General features: G+C 62.8%; 1 protein-coding gene across 1 annotated transcript in view; it reads left to right on the forward strand.

Annotated features, from left to right (window-relative positions):
• Positions 1–689: 689 nt before the first annotated feature.
• IL11RA (interleukin 11 receptor subunit alpha) overlaps positions 690–23041 on the forward strand; it is a 56189-nt gene continuing 33837 nt past the window's right edge. The window contains exon 1 of the mRNA XM_074994440.1: positions 690–797. The gene's annotated coding sequence lies outside the window, so the exon portion shown is untranslated. The remainder of the gene's footprint in view (positions 798–23041) is intronic.

Raw genomic sequence — 23041 nt, forward strand, 5'->3', positions numbered from 1 at the left:
GCTGGGAGGTGACTGAGAGTCCCCCGGGGCGCTGCTGGGAGGTGACTGAGAGTCCCCCGGGGCGCTGCTGGGGGTGGCTGGAGGCCCCCGGGGCGCTGCTGGGAGGTGACTGAGAGTCCCCCGGGGTGCTGCTGGGGGGTGGCTGGGGGCCCCCGGGGCGCTGCTGGGAGGTGACTGAGAGTCCCCCGGGGCGCTGCTGGGGGGTGGCTGGAGGCCCCCGGGGCGCTGCTGGGAGGTGACTGAGAGTCCCCCGGGGCGCGGCTGGGGGGTGACTGAGAGTCCCCCGGGGCGCGGCTGGGGGCGGCTGGGTACCGCTGACGATCGCTAGACAACGCCGTGTGCTTTCTCGCGTGGCCGGTCTGCAAACGCGCGCGGCTCCCCCCCCCCCCCCGCTCTCCACTGCCGCGTCTTTGCAAAGGGGATTTGACGCCCCCCGGCCCGGCCCGGCTGTTTCCATTGCAGCGAAACCCCTGTCCCCGCACCCCCCGGCCCGGCCCTTGCCCAGAGCGGGGAGCCCCCAGCAGGGGCATTTCCAGTCCCGGGAGGGGCTTGTACCCCCCGCCCCGCCCGGGGAAACTGAGGCCCTGAGCGGGGGCTCCGCCCGCCCCGCGCCGCCGGCGTCTGGGGGCGGGCCCGGGGAGCCCAGATTGGCAGGGGGCTTCTCCAATGGGCTCCGGGCCCCGCCGGCGGCCGGCCCCTCCTGCGAGCGCCGCTCCGCGCCGGGCCGGGCCGGGATCGGGATCGGGATCGGGGCCGGGGCGCACCATGCGGCGGGCGGGCCGCTGAGCGCGGCCAAGGTAAGAGTGGCGGGGCCTGGGGGGCGTGTGCTGAGCCCCAACTCCCCCGGCCCGGCCCGGCTGCGCGGGTTCGGCCCCAGCCCCCAATTCCCTCCCCGCCCCCGGCCCCCCAGCTCCCCACCTCCCCACTTCCCTCCTCCACCCGGCCCCCCAGCTCCCCCTCCCCTCCCCCAGCCCCCAATTCCCTTCCCTCCCCCAGCCCCCCAGCTCCCCCACCTCCCCACTTCCCTCCTCCACCCCAGCCCCCCTTCCCCTCCCCTCCCCTTCCCCCAGCCTCCAATTCCCTCCCCTCCCCCAGCCCCCCACCTCCCCACTTCCCTCCTCCACCCGGCCCCCCAGCTCCCCCTTCCCTCCCCCAGCCCCCCAGCTCCCCCACCTCCCCACTTCCCTCCTCCACCCCAGCCCCCCTTCCCCTCCCCTCCCCTCTCCTTCCCTTCCCCCAGCCTCCAATTCCCTCCCCTCCCCCAGCCCCCCAGCTCCCCCACCTCCCCACTTCCCTCCTCCACCCCAGCCCCCCTTTCCCTCCCCTCCCCTCCCCTTCCCTTCCCCCAGCCTCCAATTCCCTCCCCTCCCCCAGCCCCCCAGCTCCCCCACTTCCCTCCTCCACCCCAGCCCCCCTTTCCCTCCCCTTCCCTTCCCCCAGCCTCCAATTCCCTCCCCTCCCCCAGCCCCCCAGCTCCCCCACCTCCCCACTTCCCTCCTCCACCCCAGCCCCCCAGCTCCCCCTCCCCTCCCCCGGCCCCCAATTCCCTCCCCTCCCCCGGCCCCCCAGCTCCCCACTTCCCTCCCCCCTGGCCCCCCAGCTCCCCCTCCCCTCCCCCAGCCCCCAATTCCCTCCCCTCCCCCAGCCCCCCAGCTCCCCCACCTCCCCACTTCCCTCCTCCACCCCAGCCCCCCCAGCTCCCCCTCCCCTCCCCTCCCCCAGCCCCCAATTCCCTCCCCTCCCCCAGCTCCCCCACCTCCCCACTTCCCTCCTCCACCCCAGCCCCCCTTTCCCTCCCCTCCCCTTCCCTTCCCCCAGCCTCCAATTCCCTCCCCTCCCCCAGCCCCCCAGCTCCCCCACCTCCCCACTTCCCTCCTCCACCCCAGCCCCCAATTCCCTCCCCTCCCCCAGCTCCCCCTCCCCTGCCCTCCCCCAGCCCCCCAGCCCCCCACCTCCCCACTTCCTTCCCCCACCCCAGCCCCCAATTCCCTCCCCTCCCCCAGCCCCCATCTCCTCCTCCCCTCCCCCAGCTCCCCAATTCCCTCCTGTCCCCTAGTCCTCTAGCCTCACCCCCGTCTCCCCCCCGTCCCCTCCCACAGCCTCATCCCCCATCTCCCCGTCCCCTCCCCCCAGCGCTGCTCATTAGGCCCCCTCTGACCTCATACTACTCGCTGTCCCCCACCCCCCTCGCTCTCCCATCCCTGCTCCCCTTCCCCCTTGGGACGACGGGCTGGTGCTGAGCTGGGATCCAGGCTCCCGCCAGACTCAGCTTCTGGTTGGACCGTCCCGGCCGGACCTACCCGGTGCCACTCACGGGCTGGAGCTGCCCAGGAGCCTGGGCTGCAGGCTGGGGCTGGGAGCATCCAGAGCTGGATGCGGGGCTGGGGTGCCTGCACCCCAGAATCTTCCCGGGGGTCTCAGAGGGAGGGGCTGGGGGAGGGCTAGGGGACCCCATTCCCTTTACTGTCCTACTGGCTGTAACTGTGCCATGGGACGGGGGAGGTGAGAGTCATCCAGGCTCCGGACGGTGCTGGTCTCTGTATGCTGTGCCCGGGCCTGGCACCCACAAGCTGAGCTGCAGCCCATGTGCACCCAGCGTGTGACCACAGCTCGCTGTGCCCGGGGCTGGCACCCACAAGCTGAGCTGCAACCCATGTGCACCCAGCGTGTGACTACAGCTTGCTGTGCCCGGGGCTGTCACCCGCAGGCTGAGCTGCAACCCATGTGCACCCAGCGTGTGGGGTGGGTCGCTGTGCCCGGGGCTGGCAGCTGGAGGCTGAGCTGCAGCCGTGTGTGCCCAGCGTGTGGGGTGGGTCGCTGTGCCTGGGGCTGGTCTCTGTGTGTTGCGCCCGGGGCTGGCAGCTGGAGGCTGAGCTGCAGCCGTGTGCGCCCAGCGTGTGGGGTGGGTCGCTGTGCCTGGGGCTGGTCTCTGTGTGTTGTGCCCGGGGCTGGCACCCGCAGGCTGAGCTGCAGCCGTGTGTGCCCAGCGTGTGGGGTGGGTCGCTGTGCCTGGGGCTGGTCTCTGTGTGTTGCGCCCGGGGCTGGCAGCTGGAGGCTGAGCTGCAGCTGTGAGTGCAGGCTGCACGCACTGCAGGGCTTCCTGGCTGGCCTGCGCAGGTCCGCCAGTGGTGGGTCAGGCCGGACCAGGCTGGGGTCAGTGAGTCTCTGCCCGGCGGGGGGGCGGGATGCTCAAGGCACCCTGTACCCGGGAGGGCTGGGATTCCTGGCAAATAGGAGCCAGAGGAGAAGGGCTGCAGTTTGCAGTTCATCCCCAGGCTGCCCTGTGCTTCGCCCCCGTTGTTCTTGACCCAGACTCTCTCTGCCATGGGGTCACGCTGGGTGTCCTCAGGTAGAGCCTGCCCCATGAGGATTGACCCCACAGAGACCGTGGGGAAGGGGCTGTGGGGCAGGAGCAGAGCTGTGTGAGAGGAGTGTAGTCAGTGCTGGAATGGCAAGGGAGTGGGCTGGGGGGCCCCAGTGGGGCTCTGGTGGGAGAGGGCAGCCTGGCACTGGAAGAGCGGGGGAGGGGCTGGGGTTGGGAACTGGGGGCTCTGGCGGGGGAGGGGCAGCCCGGCACTGGAAGAGCGGGGGAGGGGCTGGGGTTGGGAACTGGGGGCACTGGTGGGGAAGGAGCAGCCCCGCCTGGGACTAGCAGGTGCTCTGGGCTCAGGGCTGGTGCGGGGGGGCTGTCCACCCCCTGCCCAGCTGCCTGGCAGCTCCTGGCTCTTGCCCGAAGGCTGCGGGGGAGACCTGACATGCCGCAGAGCCCGTAAGCCGCTTTTTCCCCTGGGCGGGGAAGCCCCGGCCTGGCGGGGGCAGGGTGCTGGGCTGCTGCGGAGCTGGCTGGCAGCGAGCGAGTGACTCACAGCAACGTGAGACTCAGAGTGCGGGTGAACTTGGAACCAGCCCTGGTTCCTCTTTGCAGCCGCCGGCTTCGTCAGGGGCCTCTGCCCCCAGGTTCCAGCCTCCCCCCCACAGGGGGTCCGGGACCACGGCCGGAGCCCAGCCGAGCTCTGCCTGACCTGCCCCTCGCTGGCTGAGGGCATGGCCAGGCAGTGCTCCACTGTATGGTCGGGAGCCAAGGCACAGAGTAGGTTAAGCGACTTGCCCATGGTCAGGCAGCGAGTGTGTGGCGAAGCAGGGACCTGACTCCAGGCTTGTCCCAGCCGGTTCCCCTGTGGAAGCGCCGCAGAGGGGAATGGCTCCCACCTCAGGGCAGGAGAGGCAGGCCAACAAAGAGAGCTGCTGGTAGCTCGGGCTGTCAGAGGTGCACCATCCCCTGGTAGTGGCTGCGCGCCCCGAGCTGAGGGCGGTGCTGGCGGGAGCTGGGAGATCAGCATGCCTGCTGTGCTGGGTCTGCCCCAGATGAGCCCGGGCTGTGGTTGTGCTGGCGCGGATCCCCAGGCAGCGCACGCTGGCACCGGGGCAGGGGGAGGCAGTTGGCCTCGGCTGGAGTGAGGGCGGCTTGGACTGAGAAGTGACCCTTATGAATATCCCAGCAGGAACTTGTCTGGAGTCTCGCTTTGTGCTTGCAGGTGCTCGAACACACGGACCTGTGGGTGTGTGCCTGTGGGCACAAATGCACCGGTGGCTGGGGGGCACATGCCCCTCCCCCCAGCCACTGCGGTTTTCCCCTGTGCTCTGTTCCGCTAATGGAAAATCCGTCTCAGGGAACTGTCTGGCTGGAGAATGGGCCCAGCGGGACAGGAACTTCCCTGGTTTCCATCTGCCCCAGCTTGGTGTCCTGTCCTGTCCTCCGCTCCCTGAGGCGAGTCCGAGCTGGGCGTGGATTTAGGGCATTGGGTTCCCCCATTCTGGAGAGATGGGCTAGCAGCCGAGGGGTGCACAGGGACAGCCCCAAGCACCTAGCACCACAGCCCTGCCCCGGCTGACACGGCTGCACTGCCACAAACCCAGCAGTAAATAATGGCCTTGGGCTCTCTGGGGGATCTTCTCACGGCTGCGATGTTCTTGTAGCGAGAGTGACAAAGATGTAAATGTTTTCCAAGTGGTCATTTGTGCAAAACAAACCAACCAACCAACCGGACAGCCCCTTTCATTTCATTCCAAGCGTTCCTTTTTTGTTATGCAAATCCGAAACTGGTTCAGTCGCTGGAAAGCCTGGCAGTGTTCGATTTTCAGAGTAAAGGAAAGTGGTCTTTCCTTGGAATTGCAGAGACAAGCAGTCCTGTAGCGCCTTAAAGATGAACGCCTCTATTTTTCAGGTAATTTATTAATTACAGGGACAGTTTCCCTACCTTTGATATCAGCAGGACTGGCAGAACCCCACTGAACCTAATTTACTTCTTCCACTGGTTCTATAAGCAACAGGTTACCGCCTGCCCCTTCCCTTCTCTTCTATATAAACCCTGGGTTCCTCTTATCCGCTCCAGTCAGAAGAAGTGGGTCTGACCCACGAAGCTCATCACCTAATATATAAATAAATCTGTGAGTCTCTAAGGTGCTACAGGCCTGCTTGTTTTTGTGAGGCTACAGACCAACCCAGTGACCCCTCAGAGATTTCTTCAGGTTAGTTTTGTGGACAAAGCTCCCTGGTTTCCAAGCAGCCCGCCCGAAGGCAAATGGGGGGCACAGGCAGAGGGACATGAAAGCCCCTCGGCCCCTTGAAACCAGGTGAAAACTCTGCCACTGGCTCTGAAACGCCGTCTCTCTGCAGAGTGAGGCGTGACAGGAGCCGTCTCTTTCTTCCGTCTTTGCACGGCACCGCCCGTGGCTGCGGCGCTACACGAATGAAGTGTGACCAGGGTGCCTGCAGGAAGAGCTGCGCAGCTCCCACCTTTGCCCTTATCGTTATCGTGATGAGTCTAGGGTCCGCCCCTGCTCCCTGCTGCCAGGCTCTGTCTCTCTGCCCCGTCCCTCGGGAAGGTGGGAAAATGTGCCGTGGCCGTACCGTTGTGTTGCTGATGGCTGGGCCTTGCCGGGCACCTGTTGACTTTAGTGTGAACCGGATCTGGGCTGGCTCCAGACTAGACTGGGTGGGGAGGCTGCAGCCGCAGGCGTGGAGCAGAAGTATGTGCTGGCTGGGCTGGGTGACGGCGGGTGAAGCGGGGTGAAGGCAAGGGGAGCAGGTGGGAAGGAGGCTTTCAGCTGATTGTCCCGTGCAGTCCTGGCTTCATTTGACAGTAACTGCTCGGCAGAAGTGTCTGGGCGGTGTTGTGAGGTGGGCAGAGCGGCGGGGGGGTTGTCAGGCCCGTGAGGGAGGGCGGGAAGATGAAGCTGGAATTCTGGTGATGCTGTAGTATGGAAGGTTTATCCAGGCACAGCTGAGTGGGCCCAACCAGGGTAAATTGTTTAAAACAGGGCTACTGACAGCCCGGACTGCAGGTCCCCCACTATGAGGCACCAAACCCGTCACACCGACCACGGCTGTCGCCTCACTGGCCAGCGAGAAGTCACCCTGGCACTTCCCTCCGACACTGCAGCCACAGCCCGTCCCCTCCGCACACAGGTGAGAGGTTATGGAAACCCACCTCCCCAAATCCACACAGGTTCTTCCCGTCCCGGCCGCGTCCCAGGTCAGTGAGTACCTCAGACCTTCCCCAGAGAGCGCACTGGGCCCAGCCTCTGACATCTAACATGGGAAGGGTTATTAACACAAGAAAGACAGAGGAGGGTGAGTGTGAAAGTGTTGCAGCAATCACATCACACACCCCAGCAGCGGTGGAATTGCTGGGAGCTTTCAAGTCTCTGGAGTCCGTCCTTGTTAGCAGAGCTGCTCCCCAAGGGACGAGCTGGAGTGAAGACAAAGACAGAGGAACCGTAGGGCCCATGTGGAGGGAATCCCATTGTTCTCCCTGTGCGGAGCAGGGCTGAGTTGGAGCCTGTCCCTTGAGCAGGTCACCTGTCCACATCTTTTTCAGACAAACCGCCATTGCTGCTCTGCTGGCAACACCTCCACAGACACGATCCTCCGATGGCGATTGGAATCTGTCAAGGCCCTTTGTCAAGCGTGGCTGTACCTGACCAGGAACCTCTCACGCAGGCTGCCACACCCGCTATTAAAGCAACGAGGGGTCCTGTGGCACCTTAGAGACTAACAAGAATGTATGAGGATGAGCTTTTGTGGGCAAAGACCCATTTCATCATCTGACGATATCTGCATCTGAGGAAGTGGGTCTTTGCCCAGGAAAGCTCACGCTCATACATTCCTGTTAGTCTCTAAGGTGCCACAGGACCCCTTGTTGCTTTGGCAGATCCAGACTAACGCGGCTCCCCCTCTGATACTTGACCTCCTGTTAAGGAGCCCCAGAAACTAATAACTCACATATGAGCCCAGAGCCAATATTACAACCAGGGTCTTTTGTGTTTCAAATACATAGAGGAGCCGGTACTCAGCCAGCTCCACTCCCCCTCTGCCCCAGCCAGTCCCAAGTCGGGCTGCCGCGGTGCCAGTACCCAGTACCGGCACAAAACCAGTACAGCTTATAGCGCCACATGCACAAATTCTACATATGAGCAGTATGAACCGACTCAGCGGCTTCCGCTAGACGCCTTACTGGGCCCGCTTGGCACGAGATTTGGTGCAAGCGTAGATCAGTGGTTGGAAGAGTGTTTGGCATGTTCCTCGTAAAACCCAGTAGCGCCCCAGGCGATACCCTGTAAATCAGTGGGAAGCCCTTACATGGGCTGTGTGCTCAGCTCTGGTCCCCTCGACTGCAAAAGGCCAGACAGAAATAGAAACAAGCCGGTGAAAAGGATTGCAGGTCTGGAGAGGCTGCTGCAGGAGGAGATCTGGAACAGGTCTGGGCTCGCTGGCTGAGCAGGGAGAGAGGGGTACAGGTGGGTGGAGGGGGCAGCTCCCTGTGTGTGTCTTTTCACCCTGTCTTGTGCCACAGGAGCAAGGGGATGGCCAGCAACAGGGAAAAGCAGCACAGCCACAACTGACTGGTGACTGTGTGTGTTTAAGGAATAGGTGATGAGCTTGTGGCATGGGGGAGGGACAGCTCAGTGCTTTGGGCATTGGCCTGCTAAACCCAGGGCTGTGAGCTCAGCCCTGCAGGGGCCATTTAGGGATCTGGGCAAAATAGGCAGTGGGGGATGGTGCTTGGTCCTGCCAAGAGGGCAGGGGACTGGACTTGATGACCTACTGAGGTCCCTTCCAGTTAGATGAGACGTGTGTCTCCCAGGTGCTGCCCCGCTAAGAGACGAGAGAGACCCAAGCCCTGAAGAGCCAGGGGAGCGACGTGTGTCATGTTGAGCTTATAAGACGCGCCCTGGATCCCTTTCAGAGGGAAGGCAACACTCTGCGCTTGCTGAAAATACACCCTGGAAAGCAGCGCCTGCGCCACACACACGCATGTCCTGCAGTTGCTCAGAGCTGCCCGTTGGTTGCAGGCCAAGCCGGTCTGGCGGCTGGTTAGACTGCACACACGTGAGGCACTGGGCTCTGCCAGTTCCGTACTCCTGGGCTCTGCAGGACCCAAAGCAGCACGGCGTTCGCCCCCTTCTTAGAGTCGCAAGTCTCCAATTTCGCTTCTGGGTTTTGCAGTGTCAGGCTGTGACCCCAAGTGGTGTGTGCGCTGCCATCCCCAGGGGGGTTTCCAAACCTTCTCTGGTGTCAGCACTTTGATGGCTGCTGCTGGCAGGGGTTTCCTGTATCTGCTTTTGCCTTTATCTCGTCCCTGGCCTTCCGGGGCTGTCAGTCTGCTTACTCCAACACAAAGCAGCAGAAACAGAGCGCTTTAAAGGATTTATTCAGTGAGGAGCTTTCGTGGGACAGACCCACTTCATCAGATCAATCTCATTTCCAGGACAGACTGACACTGAGAAGTACAGAGGCCCGAAAAAAGGTGCAGTAAAAACTGGCAAATCAAATAGGATAGAAGGAAGGGGGTGAGAGGTGGGGGGATGTTAACTGTCCTGTCTGAGATAATTATGAGCATCAAAGGAAGGGAAGCGGTCCTTGTAATGCCCGAGGTAGTTGATGTCTCTGTTTGTACCATGTGTTAATGTGTCAGATGTGAATACATACTCTAACTCACAAATGTCTCGCTCTAATCTGTTGTTAAATTCTCTGTGTTCCAGGACATAAATTCTCAGGTCTTTAACAAAATGGCCCACTCCACTGAAGCGTTCGCTGCCTATTGAGTTTCCTGATGTCTGCTTTGTGTCCATTTATTCTTTGGCGAAGGTTTTGCCCAGTCTGTCCAATGTACATAGTGTCAGGGCGTTGTTGGCACATATTAGTGTATATAATGTTGCTGGAAGTGCACGAGAATGTGCCTTTGATCTTGTAACTAACCTGGTTAGGTCTCGTGATGGGATCCCCAGAATAAATATGTGGACAAAGTTGGCAGTGGAGTTTGTTGCAAGGGAAAGTTCCAGGATTCGTATTTCTGTGGTGTCGCCTGTGATTGCTGGTGAGAATCTTTCTCAGGTTAGGAGGTTGCCTATAGGAAAGGGCAGGCCTGTCGCCTGATCCAGAATAAGTTGTAGGTTTTTAATGCTGCGCTGCAGGGGTTTGAGTTGGGGGCTGTAGGTGATTGTGATGGGGTTCTGGGGTCCCCCAAGCTCTGCACCCTGTCCGCAGGCAGGAGAGTCTCTCACTCAGCAGGAAAACAGCAGGTTTATTAGCCGACAGGACACAGCATCGTACAGAGGAGTCAGTACTGCAGGCAGAGACAGCCAGTGCCATCCATGTTGGGGAGAGGAGGCCCCGAGGGGCCCCCAGAGCTGGGGCCTTGCCCCCTCCTTTGTCTCTCTCTCGCTCAGCCCAGACTCACTGCTTCCAACTCCCAGTTCCAATTCAAACCCCTCAGGCTCCACCTCCTCCTTTGTCTGCCGTACAAAGGTGTTACCTGGTCGTCAGGGTTACCCTCAGCAGGAGCCCCCACACCCTCTGTGAGCCACACACATACACACACAGGTATCCCCCACTCCATCACAGTGATCACAAGTGGTGTTCTGTTGTTGATCTTCTTGGGCCGATCTTGCTCGTTAGCATCTGGCTCACTGGAGTGGGGATCTTTTCAGATCGTTTCCGAGTCTCTCATTCCTTCTCGACCACCTGGGCATCTGCGAGAGCTCTCCCGCCTCTCCTGACCCATGCGCGCCTCTTCCGCTCGTGCCAAGCGGCTTTATAGAGGGCTTCAGACAGCCCACAGGCTTGTTCTGGCCCCAGCACCGTATCCCAGGGCGTGCTCAGCTGAGGGCACGTGGCTGTGAGGTCCCCCCTGCCCTTGGGAAGGGTTATGAGTGCCCGAGGGGCAGCGGGAACATCTCTCCGGCCCGAGCTAAGTGACCCCGACACGTCGAACTTTGGCCTCTCCTTGGTTGGCTCCAGATGGGCTCTCAGCAGCCGCAGCCCCCCACCCCGCTGTTCCTGTCCTGAGCACCCCGTGCCCGGCTCTGCCCAGGCCCCCCACCCCTGTCCCACAGCCCCCCACCCCACTGTTCCTGTCCTGAGCACCCCGTGCCCAGCTCTGCCCAGGCCCCCCACCCCTGTCCCACAGCCCCCCACCCCGCTGTTCCTGTCCTGAGCACCCCGTGCCCAGCTCTGTCCAGGCCCCCCACCCCGTCCCACAGCCCCCCACCCCGCTGTTCCTGTCCTGAGCACCCCGTGCCCGGCTCTGTCCAGGCCCCCCACCCCGTCCCACAGCCCCCCACCCCACTGTTCCAGTCCTGAGCACCCCGTGCCCGGCTCTGCCCAGGCCCCCCACCCCGTCCCACAGCCCCCCACCCCGCTGTTCCTGTCCTGAGCACCCCGTGCCCGGCTCTGCCCAGGCCCCCCACCCCGTCCCACAGCCCCCCACCCCTCTGTTCCTGTCCTGAGCACCCCGTGCCCAGCTCTGCCCAGCCCCCACACCTCGCTGTTCCTGTCCTGAGCACCCCGTGCCCGGCTCTGCCCAGGCCCCCTACCCCGCTGTTCCTGTCCTGAGCACCCCGTGCCCGGCTCTGCCCAGGCCCCCCACCCCTGTCCCACAGCCCCCCACCCTGCTGTTCCTGTCCTGAGCACCCCATGCCCAGCTCTGCCCAGGCTCCCCACCCCCCTGTTCCCTTCTCAGACAGGCAGTACTGACCCTGCCAGCCGTTGCCCATCTGTGCCCGGACTGGGGAAGAGATGGCAACTGGCAGGCTGCTTAGCTTGGGAGTGGCAGACCCAGGGGTTGAACCCAGGGTTCCTCTCTTGCTCCCCAGCTTAGCCAGCACCTGCCTGCTGCAGTGGAGTTCCCAGGCAGGCCCCTCGTGCAGGCCTGCTCAGCCCAGAGCCCGGCTTGGAGCACTTCCTGCAGCCTTGTGGGCAGAGCCGCCGGCCAGGGAAAGGAAGCTAATTAAACCCCACCGAACACGTGCGCTGGGCCTGGAGGGGCACCGGAAGAGCAGAGGGAGTCACGCAGCTGGGCACAGCTGCTTCCCTCCGCTTGACGGTGCTCCGGCCCGCGCCGGGCCGTCCTTCCCCCGACGCAGGGCTGCTCCCGGGGCCGTGGGGCGGCTGGTGCAGCCTGAGCCGGGGGGCAGGCGGTGGTGTGTGGGGCAGGTTTCTGCTCCCTGGCTGGGTGCGTGCTCCGTTCCCCGGAGCCTGGTGCCCTTTCCCAGAGTCGTGTAGTTCGGCAGTCTGGTCCTGTGGGGGCTGGTGAACCCCTTCCAGCTGTGCCCGGGGCTTGTGCGAATCCTCGTGAACGGCACACGCAGAAGCCTGGCCTGAGCACTGCCGGTGCCTGCGGGAGGTTGGGACTCTGGCTCGTCTAGCTCTAACACGTGCTGGAGACGCAGCACCTGTGGAGCCCAGGGCCGAGTCCCTTTGGCGCAGGCCCTGCGTGGCTGTGGCTGCATGTGCGAAGGAGGGGCCTGTGAGCAGGGGTGGGGGCAGCTGTGCCCAGGGGCACGAGCCCACGTGTGTGTGCACATGGGCCATTGGCCCTTGGTGTTGTGCCGCTCCCCTGTGCGCCGGCTCTGGCAGCTTGGCGTTAGCAACGCCCACATCCAGCGCCAAGGGAGAGCGGCTGAGCACCTCCAGGTTCGCCCCGTCCCCCGGCTCCCTCCCAGGCTGCGCTGGCGGGGGGCCATTTCCTTCCCGCTGGAGGCTGATATTTTGCACAGCACTCTCCTGTTGTGGGGGGGGGCGGGACTGAGGCCCTGACACTGTGCGGGGCAGTGACTGCTCAGGGTCACGCAGCTGGACACTGGAATAAACCCAGGCCTCCTGATTCCCGACCCTTGTCCCACTGCCTTGGCTGCATGAACCCCCCCTCTGGCCCCTCCCGGGGCTGCGTGACCCTCCCCCGGCCCCCCTCTGGTGCTGCGTGACTCCCCTTCTGGCCCCCCCACGGGGGCTGTGTGACCCCCCCCAGGGCTGTGTGACCCTTCCCTCCACCCCTCCCCAGGGCTGTGTGACTCCCCCTCTGGCCCCCCGGGGCTGTGCAACCCCCCAGGTCCCCCCAGGAATGCATGGTCCCCCCAGGGTCCCCCTGTGGTGGTGCGGCTCTGGAGAGCTCCCAGGGCAGCCAGAGGGCACGGCCGGAGGGTTAAGAGCGTGTGCTCGGGCGCAGCCTCCCTGCCGGTTTCCGGTCCCACGGGAATCCATTGTCAGTCGAGCCCAGTCCCGGCCGGGCTGGGAAGTGCCCCCGCTTGCCCTTGGCGCACTGCCCCCTCCCACGCCCTGCAACTGCCCAGTGGGGTGGGGGGCGGTCTTGGCCGGCCCGGAGGAGGTGGAGGAAGGAAGGAGGTGGGGGAGGGTTTGGGGGCCCCAGTTGCAGCCCACAAGTTTCCCTGGCAGCCCCTGGCCTGCCCTGCTCCACCACCTGCCTGCCCCCGCCCCCTCCCAGGCCCCCAGCCCCTTCCCCTACTGCCCAGGGCATTGGCACCCGGCCCTCTTGTGCCCTTCCCCTGAAGAAGGTGTGGGGAGCTGGGCCCGGGGTGGCGAGGGGTCTGCGCTGGAAGCAGGAGGTGGCTGGCGGGGGGCTCGCAGCCTTCCCCAGGCGTGTGGCCAGGGATCCGCTAGCCCCAGGGGCCCCCAGCTAGAGGAGAGCTGCTAAGGAGGACGTGGCCTGGGAGCCAGGAGGAGAAGGGCCTGGGCCCTGGCCTCACTGACCTGGGCTGCTGTGTGTCTCTGCCGGGGTTGCGGTGCAGGTGGCTGGCAGGGGGGGGTAGAGGGAGTCGGGGTCCCAAGGAAGCACCATCCGGGCTGCAGCTCCCATGCAGGGGGGTGCCCCTTTCACTCAGTCCCGCAGGCTGGGCGTAGCCCCAGGCGCCCACCCGAGGTGGATGTGCTAGCAGGCAGCTGAACCCCTGGCGCCCCACCCCCTGCTTGCTGCAGCCCCCAGCTGCCCTCTGCTAGCAGCCCGGTGCAGGCTCCTGAAGCCCTGCTCTGAGCACCTCCCGCTGCACAGCCTGCTTGCCCAGGGGATGGGTCAGGGCCCCTTTGCAGCACAGGAGAGCGGGGGCAGCGGTGCCCACACCTTGAGGGCACCCCAAACCCCTCTGCCTGCCCCGTGCTAACTCCTTCCCCATGGCTACGTCCAGAGCCCTGCCAGCGCCTCCCGGAGCAGCAGCAGCCCTGGCTTCTGGGAGGGGCTGTGCAGAGGGGCAGGCAGCTGGCCCCGGGGCCTTGGCAGCAGCTGGGGGCAGAGCCGTGGGGCTGGCCCCAGGAGGAGGCCAGGTGTTGGGTTCCCAGCGTGAACACTGGCAGGCTTGTTCTGCCTGGCGGGCCTGAGGCTGCGCCCTGCCGCGTGCCCCTGGGCCGGGAAAATAGCTGTGGTGCAAAGTCCCAGCTGTGGCCAAACGGCTGGGACGGGCCAGCCCGAGCGGCTGCCCGAGGGCGGGGGGAGCCGAGAGGAGCTGCGGGCGGGACCGGCGCTGGCTTTGCTTAAGCTGGAGAGTGATCCAGTTCAGCTCTCGCTGGTGCCCCTGGGGATACTGTGAATTCGGTTTAATGGGTGGGGGTGAGGGGCAGGGTTCAGCCCTCCTGCCCCAGTCTCTCGTCTCATGCCAGAGTGTCCCCAGGAGTCTGCACTCGACTCCCTCGGCCAGGGGGCATTACCTGCCCCCCTGGGGCCCAGCCTCTCGGGGAGCAGTGCGTGGGGTGTCCCTGCCTGCCGGGTCGGGAGAGGCTGTCAGCCCAGGCCGGGGGACCCAAACAGAGGGGGAGCGCTGACGTCTGCCCCTTCGCCCAACAGGTGTCTGGCCTGTGCACAGGCACTGGCAGGGCAGGGAGTGACTCACCAGAGCTTCTTTAAAACATTGCAGCTGAGAGCCAGAGCCAGAGCCAACCCTGGCATCTCTGCGTGGGCCGGCAGGCCTCTGCCCCGGGGCGCTGGCTAGCTGTGGTGTCGGCCTCTGTCCCCGCTGCTCCCTGCCTCCAGACTTGCGCTGCCTTCCCAGGGACCCTGGCATCCAGCCGTAACCTGCCGACCCACTGCCCAGCCTGGCACTGAACACGGCCATGCCCACTGCCCCAGCCCCATCTTCCAACAGCTGTTCCTCCTAGAATCATGGAACAGTAGAACTGGAAGGGACACAAGGGGTCTTCGAGTCCAGTTCCCTGCCCTCTTGGCCGGGCCAAACACCATGTAGACCATCCCTGAGAGGTGTCTGTCTAACCTGCTCTTGAATCTCTCCAGGGGTGGAGATTCCACAGCCCTCCCAGGAAACTTATTCCAGTGTTTAACGCCCCTGGCAGTTGGGAAGTTTTTCCTAATGTCCAACCTAAACCTCCCTTGCTGCAGTTTGAGCCCATTGCTGCTGGTCCTGTCCTCAGAGGCCGAGGAGAATAATTTTACACTCTCCTCCTTGCAGCCCTCCTTGAAGTACTTGAAAACCGCTGTCATGTCCCCTCTCGGCCTTCTCTTTTCTAAACTAAACAAGCCCAGTTCTTTTGGTCGTTCCCTCAGAGCTCACATTCTCTAGACCTTTCAGCATTCCTGTTGCTCTTCTGTGGACCCTCTCCAATTTCTCCACGCTTATTGAAATGTGGTGCTCAGAACTGGACACAATACTCCAACCGAGGCCTAACGAGCGCTGAGTAGAGCGGAAGAATGACTTCTCGTGTCTTGCTCACAACACTCCTCTTAATACAGCCCAGAATCACGTTTGCTTTTTTGGCAACAGCATCACACTGTTTAGCTTGTCATCCACGCTGACCCCTAAGTCCCTTTCCGCAGTGCTCCTTCCTAGACAGCCTCTTCCCATTCTGTATGTATGAAGTGGATTGTTCCTTCCTAAGTGGAGCAGTTTGCATTTGTTCTTATTAAACTTCATCCTGTTTACTTCAGACCACTTCTCCAGTTTGTCCAGATCACTGTGAATTATGACCCTATCCTTCAGAGCAGTTGCAACCCCTCCCAGCTTGGTATCATCTGCAAACTTATTAAGCGTACTCTCTATGCCAGTATCTAAATTGTTGATGAAGATATTGAATAGAACCAGTCCCAAAACAGACCCCTGTGGAACCCCACTTATTCTGCCCTTCCAGCATGACTGTGAACTTTTAATACCTACTCTCTCAGAGTGGCTGTCCACACAGTTATGCACCCACCTTATAGTGGCCCCTTCTAAGTTGTATTTGCTTAGTTTATTGATAAGAAGGTCATGCAAGACCGTATCAAATGCCTCACTAAACTCTAGGTAAACCACATCCACCGCCTCTCTCTTATCCACAAGATTTGTTATCCTATCAGAAAAAGCTATCGGATTGGTCTGGCATGATTTGTTCTTTACACATCCATGCTGGTTGTTCCCTATCACCTTATTTTCTTCCAGATGTTTGCAGATGAATTCCTTAATTATTTGCTCCCTTATCTTTCCCGGCACAGAAGCTAAACTGACTGGTCTGTAGTTTCCTGGGTTGTTCTTTTTTCCCTTTTTATAGATGGGCACTATATTTGCCCTTTTCCAGTCTTGCGGAATCTCTCCCAACTTCCAAGACTTTTCAAAGATGATAGCTAAAGGCTCAAAAACTCCTCCTATCAGCTCCTTAAGTATTCTAGGATGCATTTCATCAGGCCCTGGTGACTTGAAAACATCTAATTTTTCTAAGTAATTTTTAACTTGTTCTTTGTGTATTGTATCCTCTAAACCTCCCCCTTTCCCACTGGCATGCATTGTGTTAGGCACTTCTGCGTCGGCCTTCTTGGCAAAGACCGAAACGAAGAAGTCATTAAGCACCTCTGCCATTTCCAAGTTTCCTGATAGTGTTTCTCCCTCCTCCCTGAGTAGTGGGCCTACCCTATCCTTGGTCTTCCTCCTGCTTGTAATGTATTTATAGAATGTCTTCTTGTTACCCTTTATGTCTCTAGCTACTCTGAGCTCGCTCTGTGCCTTGGCCGTTCTAATCTTGCTCCTGCCTACGCGCATTGTTTGCTCATGTACATCTTTTGTGACTTCTCCTACTTTCCACTTTCTGTACGACTCCGTTTTGATTTTGAGATCATGCAAGATCTCCTGGCTAATCCCTCTCTCTATGGCAGCTGTGTCCTGCGAGCTGCCTGTCTTCCCTCCCTGCCCTGGCGCGGCCGGCAGGACGCCGGACCCCTTTCCCACGCCCCACACAGGGCGATGTGTTCTCTGCTGTGGCCGGGTAGGTTTGGAAAGAACAAACCCTCCGGCTCCACCAGGCCCCTGGGAGTGATTGGGTGCAAGAGACAGGCATGAGCCACTTACTGTGTGTCTGGGCCTTGAGGTCTGGGAGCCTGGGTCCCAGTCCCCACCCCAAGAGGGGAGTGTACACAATGGTTAGAGCAGGGAGCTGGGCTTAGTTTATACCTTTGCACTGACTCCCTATGTGACTGTGACTCCTTTCTCTGGTTCTGGGGCAGGCGATGCCCGACTGTGGGGCTGGGTGTCAGTTCTGTGCCCGGACAGCCGGAGCCATTCTCCACCCTTAGATACAAGCAGTGTCTGAATGGACGCCCAGGCCTTGCTGCCTGCAGCTCCCCTTGCCAAGGCAGAACCCGCACCCCTCCTCCTTCTCAGGCGTTAGACAGATGGGGCAGAGACCCCACCGTGGCCCTGGGAAAGTTTGTTCGACAGGTTAATGACCCTCAGTGTTACAGAGTCCCAGAACTCTGGAACCGGAAGGGACCTCGAGAGGTCAATGAGTCCAGTCCCTGCCCTCGTGGCAGGACCAGGCGCCATCTAGCCCACCCCCGTTAGATGTCTGTCTAAGGAGCCTCTAACCAGCTGGGAAGTTTTTCCTAGCGTCCAGCTAAACCTCCCTTGTTGCAGTTCAAGCCCATTGCTGCTGGTCCTGTCCTCAGAGGCCAAGGAGAGAAATTTTATACCCTCCTCCTTGTAAGCCTCTTTGAGGTACTTGAAAACCACTTCCATGTCCCCTCTTCTCCACACTAAACAAGCCCGCTTCTTTCAGTCGTCCCTCACAGCTCGTGTTCTCCAGACCTTTCGCCATTCGTGTTGCTCTTCTCTGGACCCTCTCCAGTTTCTCCACCTCTTTCCTGACACGTTCTGGACACAGTACGCCAACGGAGGCCTAAGCGGCGCAGAGCTGGGTGGGAGGACGACTTCTCGCGTCTTGCTCACCCCGCTCCCGTTCATATGTTCCAGAATCACGTTTGCTTTTTTTTTTTGGAGCGGCGTCACGCGTTGACTCGTACTCAGCTTGTGGTCCACTCTGACCTCCAGGCCCCTGTCTGCAGTGCTCCATCCGAGGGAGTCGCTTCCCGTTGTGTGCGTGTGCAACAGATGGTTCCTCCCTAAGCAGAGCACTTTGCATTTGTCCTTATTGAACTTCACCCTGTTTTCCTCAGACCGTTTCTCCGGTTTGCCCAGGTCATTTTGAATTTTGTCCCGATCCTCCAAAGCACTCGCAGCCCCTCCCAGCTTGGTGTCGTCCATAGCCCTGATACGCAGACTCTCTGTGCTGCCTTCCTCTAAGTCATTGATGAACAGATCTGACTTATGCACCCATCCCAGATATCCGCCTTACTTCTAGATTCGGTGCCAGTGTTCCAGATACCCACCTTGTTAAAGGTCCTCACCTTATTCCCAGCCTGACAACATCTAGCTTCAGCCTCCAGCCCCTGGCTCGCGTTAGAGCCTCTCTGCTGGGCTGGAGAGCCATTAACTGTTTCCACCAAGTGACTTGTAAGCTGGGATCAAGCCCCCAGGACCGTCCTGTGGGCGAGTTCTGGGGGTCCCTTGCCGTTAGGCAGGCGTCCAGTCCCGTATCTCCTGTGACCCCTCTGCAATGTGTCACCTGCGCTGTCTGGCACAGGAAAGCGAGCCTGGATCCCAGGGGCAGTCACACCAGACCCAAACCCAGGGCAAAACAACCCTCTGGCCCAGCGTGCTCTGCTGAGACCCCCGGGGTCGCATTCCCCCACTTTGCCAGCGCTCCGCGACCCCCCCACCGATCTGTGCAGAGTCCCTGCTCCCCAGGGAGGCCCCAGGTGCCCCTGTGCCTGTATTGTCTGCACCCGTCGCTGCCTGTGTTCTGATCCACCCACGCAGGCTTCCCCCTCCAGCTGGGGTCTGAGAGGAGCTGCCCCGCAGCACGTGGCCCAGTGCTTGGGGGCCGTGGCAGCGTGCGGGTGTGTCATCTGCCCCAGGGGCGCTGGCTGGCAGGGGAGGGGAGGGGGAGGGAGCAATCCTCCTTGGAGTGGGGGGCCGGTCCAGCTTGCTCTTTCTGTCCTGGTTGCAGGGGAGGCTTGAACCTCTGTCCTCCCGCCCACGCCGCCCCGAGCTGCATGGGGACCAGCGTGTGCCCAGAGCCGGGGGCCTCTCAGCTTCCGCGGGGCTCAGGGCAGGTGTGCTGGGCGACAGGAGGGGAGCTGCCGGGAATGTGTCAGGGCACAGCCCCTCCTCCAGCCTGCGCCCCCACCCAGGTGCCAGGCAGGAAACAAGGCTGCCCTTTTACAGCATGTTCCTGTTCTGCACCCCCACTGCCAGCTGGGCCGCGAGCGCCAGGGCTGGGCCTGACAACCCCACGGCCGAGCCCCCTGGAGGGGATGGGATTTCTCGCCTCGGTTTTAATAGCTGTTTTCTGTGGCCCTAATTACCAGGGCCTGAGCTGCAGCCAAGGCAAACACACCTGAGGGAGGCTTGTTTTACGGACAAGCTCCATCCCCCTGCTCCACATCTGGCCGTGTTTCGAGGGGCCGGGGGGTGCGAGGGGCTGGCGCCGCACCAGCAGCTGCGAGTGCCTGTGTAGGGCCGTCTGGGCGGGAGGCCGGGGCTGCGGCAGAACCCGGGCCTGGACTCCGGAGCTGGGAACAGTCGTTGCCTGGTCCTGGCTTTCCCCTGCTGCCCGCCCTGGGGGCAGGGGCAGTTCTCCAGGCTGGGCAGCAGCGGCCCGTGCTCAGGCCCCTCGGGTGTCGTAGGCTGGCCAGGCTGAGCCCAGCCGCATGTACGGGACAGGTGATGGCTGTTGAAAACAGGAGCCCAGAGCCCCGCGATATCTCTGGGCGGGCAAGGGGGCTGTGTAAGGGGCTGGGCCCGGCAGCTGCCACGTGCTCCCCTGGGCCGAATGGCTGGGGCAGGGGCTCCGGCACAGAGCATGTGTGGGGCTTAGCAGCCGTGTATTACTGGTGTCCTCCATCGGTAATCGCCAGCTCTATCGGTGGCTCACTCTGGGCCAGTGACTCCATCCCTGTGTGCCGCGGTTTCCCCATCTGTGTCCTCAGCATTGTTCCCCACCTGCAGAGTGAGTGGCAGGCTGGGGGCATTGGGGTTTGCAGCTCTTGGGGGGGGAATGGTGCCCACTGTGGTGGCGGCTCCGGGGGAGGAGCCAATCCCGGCTGGGTGTGGCACTTGGTGACAGGGGTGCTGCAGACAACCCTCTCCCTGCCCCTTGGGGAGGAAGCGAGCACCAAGCCAAACTGTAGAGCTGCGAGGGTGTTCCAGCCCTGTCACAGGCAGGTCGGTGCTCGGGCTGGAGCCTGGCCCAGGGCCCCTCTGTGGGGACAGGCTCCTCCCTCCGGCTGGCTAGCACAGGCTCTGCCTGGGATGTTAACTGGCGGTGCAGCTGTCTGAGCAGCCAGTGAGCCAGGCTGGTCATACGCCCCCAGCCTGCTCTCACCCAGCCTCTGTGAGGGCCTGGGCCCTCCGACCAAGCCTGCCGCCCCCCAGGGAGCAGAGGTGCTTGGGCTCAGTGGGGCTGGATGCAGGGAATACCCGTATTCCATGCAGTCACACCCCATTACCACCAGCTGCTGTTGGGGGCCTGCGAGTGTGCGTGGATGTGATTCTAGTGGAGGAAAAAGGACCTACTACTGCTGCTAGCTACGGATGTGCTCCTTCAGCTCCAGCGCTAGAGGTCCGTCTCTCTGGCAAAGACGGGCGTAGTGCAGGTCTCCAGCCCACGTGTCCCAAAGGAGCCCCTGGGGTAGCTGGGGCTCTTCTTCCTGACTTGTGTTGCCCAAAGGGAGGGCTGAACCCAGCCCAGAAGCGCCCTGGCAGGAGGGTTTAGCGATATTGAAACTCGGCTTTGTTTTGAATTGGAGTGAAAGGGGAAAACAGCCAGTTTCCCGACAGCAGAAAGCTGCGGGTGGGTGGGGATCTTCGGCGTTGGTTGCGGCGCCTTGCGCCATTGGGGTGGTGCTCCGTGTCATGAGATGCGCCGTCGAGCAAAACCCACCACTCCAAAGCCAAGAGCCGCCTGGGAACCAACGCTGGAAAGGTTCCCGTGGGCGCCTGTGGAAACGGGAGCACGCAGCAGGCCGGGGCAGGGGAAAGGCATTGGTGGACCAGCCTCTGCTGGGGAGAGAGACCAGCTTTGGGTAACGTGGAGCTGGTCCTCAGATGGAGGACGGGTGCCGTTCCCTGGCCGTTGCCTGTGCCCATTTGCTTGTGGTCCGGGTGAGGTCCGGGTGCCGAACAAGCCTCCCCCGTGCATGCCGCACATCCAGCCGCCGCTCAGAGGAGAGCTCTGTGCGACGCCAGCGCTTGTCTCTCCCCGCCAGATGCTGGGCTGATAAGAGATCACCTCCGTGACGTGCCCGCTAACTTCCGCCAGCTGGGGGCGGAATAAATCTTACTGCGCACCGAGGCTCGTGTCGGCCACGCTCCAGCACTCGGCACCAAACCTAACAGCCCCTCTGCTGATCGGCTGGGCTGCACTGGAGTCTCTCCCGGCGGCTGCACAAGTGCCTGGCTTACAGGTCGCACTGGTCCTCTCCCTCCTGGTCTCCTGGGCACAGGAGGGGGACCCAGGCGCCGTCTCCTGACTCGCCTGGGGGACGGAGCTGCCTTTGCTGTCGGGCCCCAGCAGAGCGTTTCAGAGCAGCTCCGCTCCAAATCAGAGCGGCCCTGGGTGCCGCGTGATTCTCCAGAGCCCCGGCCTCGCTCCGAGCGGCGCGGCTGGGGCAGGGTGATGCGGGGGTGGGCGGCAGTGTCGCCTCCCTCCCCAGCCACGCTGCTGATAAACAAACACAAGCGAGGTCGTGACTGAGAGGCTGCAGCTGCCAGGAGGATGGAGCCGGGCAGGGCACAGCAGGAGGCTGCTGTTCTGTGCCCGTCTACCTGGCAGGCTGGAGGTTGCCACAGATGGCCTGGCCAGTGGTGGGGACAGCTGGGCAGAGGAGCCGGCTTCCCACCCGGGTGCAGGGCCGGAGCATGGATCTGCCCCGCTGAGGTCACTGGTAGTGGGGCGCCTGCAGGATCTGGCCTTACATCACCCAGCAGGTGGCTGCTCAGGGTCGGCTCCCTCCCCTCTCTCTGGCTGACATGATCATAGCGAGGGGCTGCAGGCGGAATGGGCACGGCCAGCTCAGCAGGGTGAGAGCCCGGGGCCTGGGGCAGCTGCGGGGATGCAGTTCCCCGGACAGGCCAGGGTCTAGGGCCAGGTGTGCTCTCTCGCAGTGTGTCCTGGGCAGGCTGGGCCCTGGTCCTGCCGCTTGCTGGGGCTGGCCGAGCTCGGAGGTGCCCTTGCTCAGGCGGGGGGGGGCGGGGCGTGCCAGGCCTTGCATGGGGCGATGGGCCGGTTTGTCCTGGGCGAGTGGGGATTCTGGGGTCCAGCCGCTGCCACTGTGCATTTATCCGCCTGAATGGCATCGGCCCGTCCCCCTGGCTCCAGAGGTGTGGGGCGGCTCTTGGCGCTCTGCTGGGGACTGAACTCCCGTGAGCTGTGCTCACTGGTCCCCCGCTTTCCCATCCCCGTTAGCGGCTCCACCTGGCAGAACCAGGCCCGGGGGTGCTGTCCCAATGGCACCTGCGTGCCCGGCCGGGCTGTGTTTGGAAAGGGCGGGACGGCAGCTTGCTGGCTGCAGGCTCCTGGTGCTCCGGCGCCGGCCGGCCAGCAGGAACGCGGCTGTTTGGGTTGGAGCCGGCTCGCTCCAGCAATTGGCTGACCCAGGAGCCTTTGTGTTTGGAAGGGAGTAGAGGCCTGGTGCCAGAAAGCGTCCCAGCCTGGAGCAGGGCCCCTCTCCCCTGCCTGCGGGGCTGTAGTGCTGGCGGGGGGCCGGCAGGGTAGTGGGGAGGCGAGGGACAGAGGGGACTCGCCCGCCGGGACCCCAGGCGTGCCCGGGGCAGAGCGGAAGGTGGCTGCGTAGCGGGATTCCTTTAGCGCTCAGTGTGCCGAGCGAGGGATGGCCGAGGAAGCAGCGTAGGTGTGAACTGGCAGCTGGATGCAGGCTGGGCCTGGTATTCCTCCTGCCCCACGGCTGCTCTGGGCCCCATCGCTGGCCCCATGCCCCACCCTGTGACAGCTGCAGCCCCTTGGTGTGAGGCCTGTGAGTTGGCGAGGGCAGCGCCCGCTCCCAGCCCCTGGGAGCACCGGAGCGCCTCCCCCGGCCTGTGTGCCCCCGGGTTGGAAACCTCTTTGCGTGCGGCGGGCAGCCCCTCGCCAGGCCCTGGGGTCGTGCGGCTCCGGCTGGGGCTCCCGGTCCTGCATCCCTCCCCGGTCCCAGAGCGGGGAGACCCCCGGAGCTGGGCTGGGCTGTGTTCTCCTCGGGGCAGGAGGCGCTGGACTGGCCTTGCCCTGCTCCCTGCAGCCCTGGGCCCCCCTCGGGCTGGCCGCTGAGGTCTGCGCGGCAGAGCCCCGACCCCCGCCAGCCCCTGCGCCCGGCAACCGGCGGCTGCTGCGCTCCGCAGCCCCCGGGAGACTATTTTTAGGACTTGGTGGAGCATGTGG

The sequence above is a fragment of the Carettochelys insculpta genome, chromosome 5 (genome assembly GCF_033958435.1).
Source record: "Carettochelys insculpta isolate YL-2023 chromosome 5, ASM3395843v1, whole genome shotgun sequence".
Taxonomy (NCBI): domain Eukaryota; kingdom Metazoa; phylum Chordata; order Testudines; family Carettochelyidae; genus Carettochelys; species Carettochelys insculpta.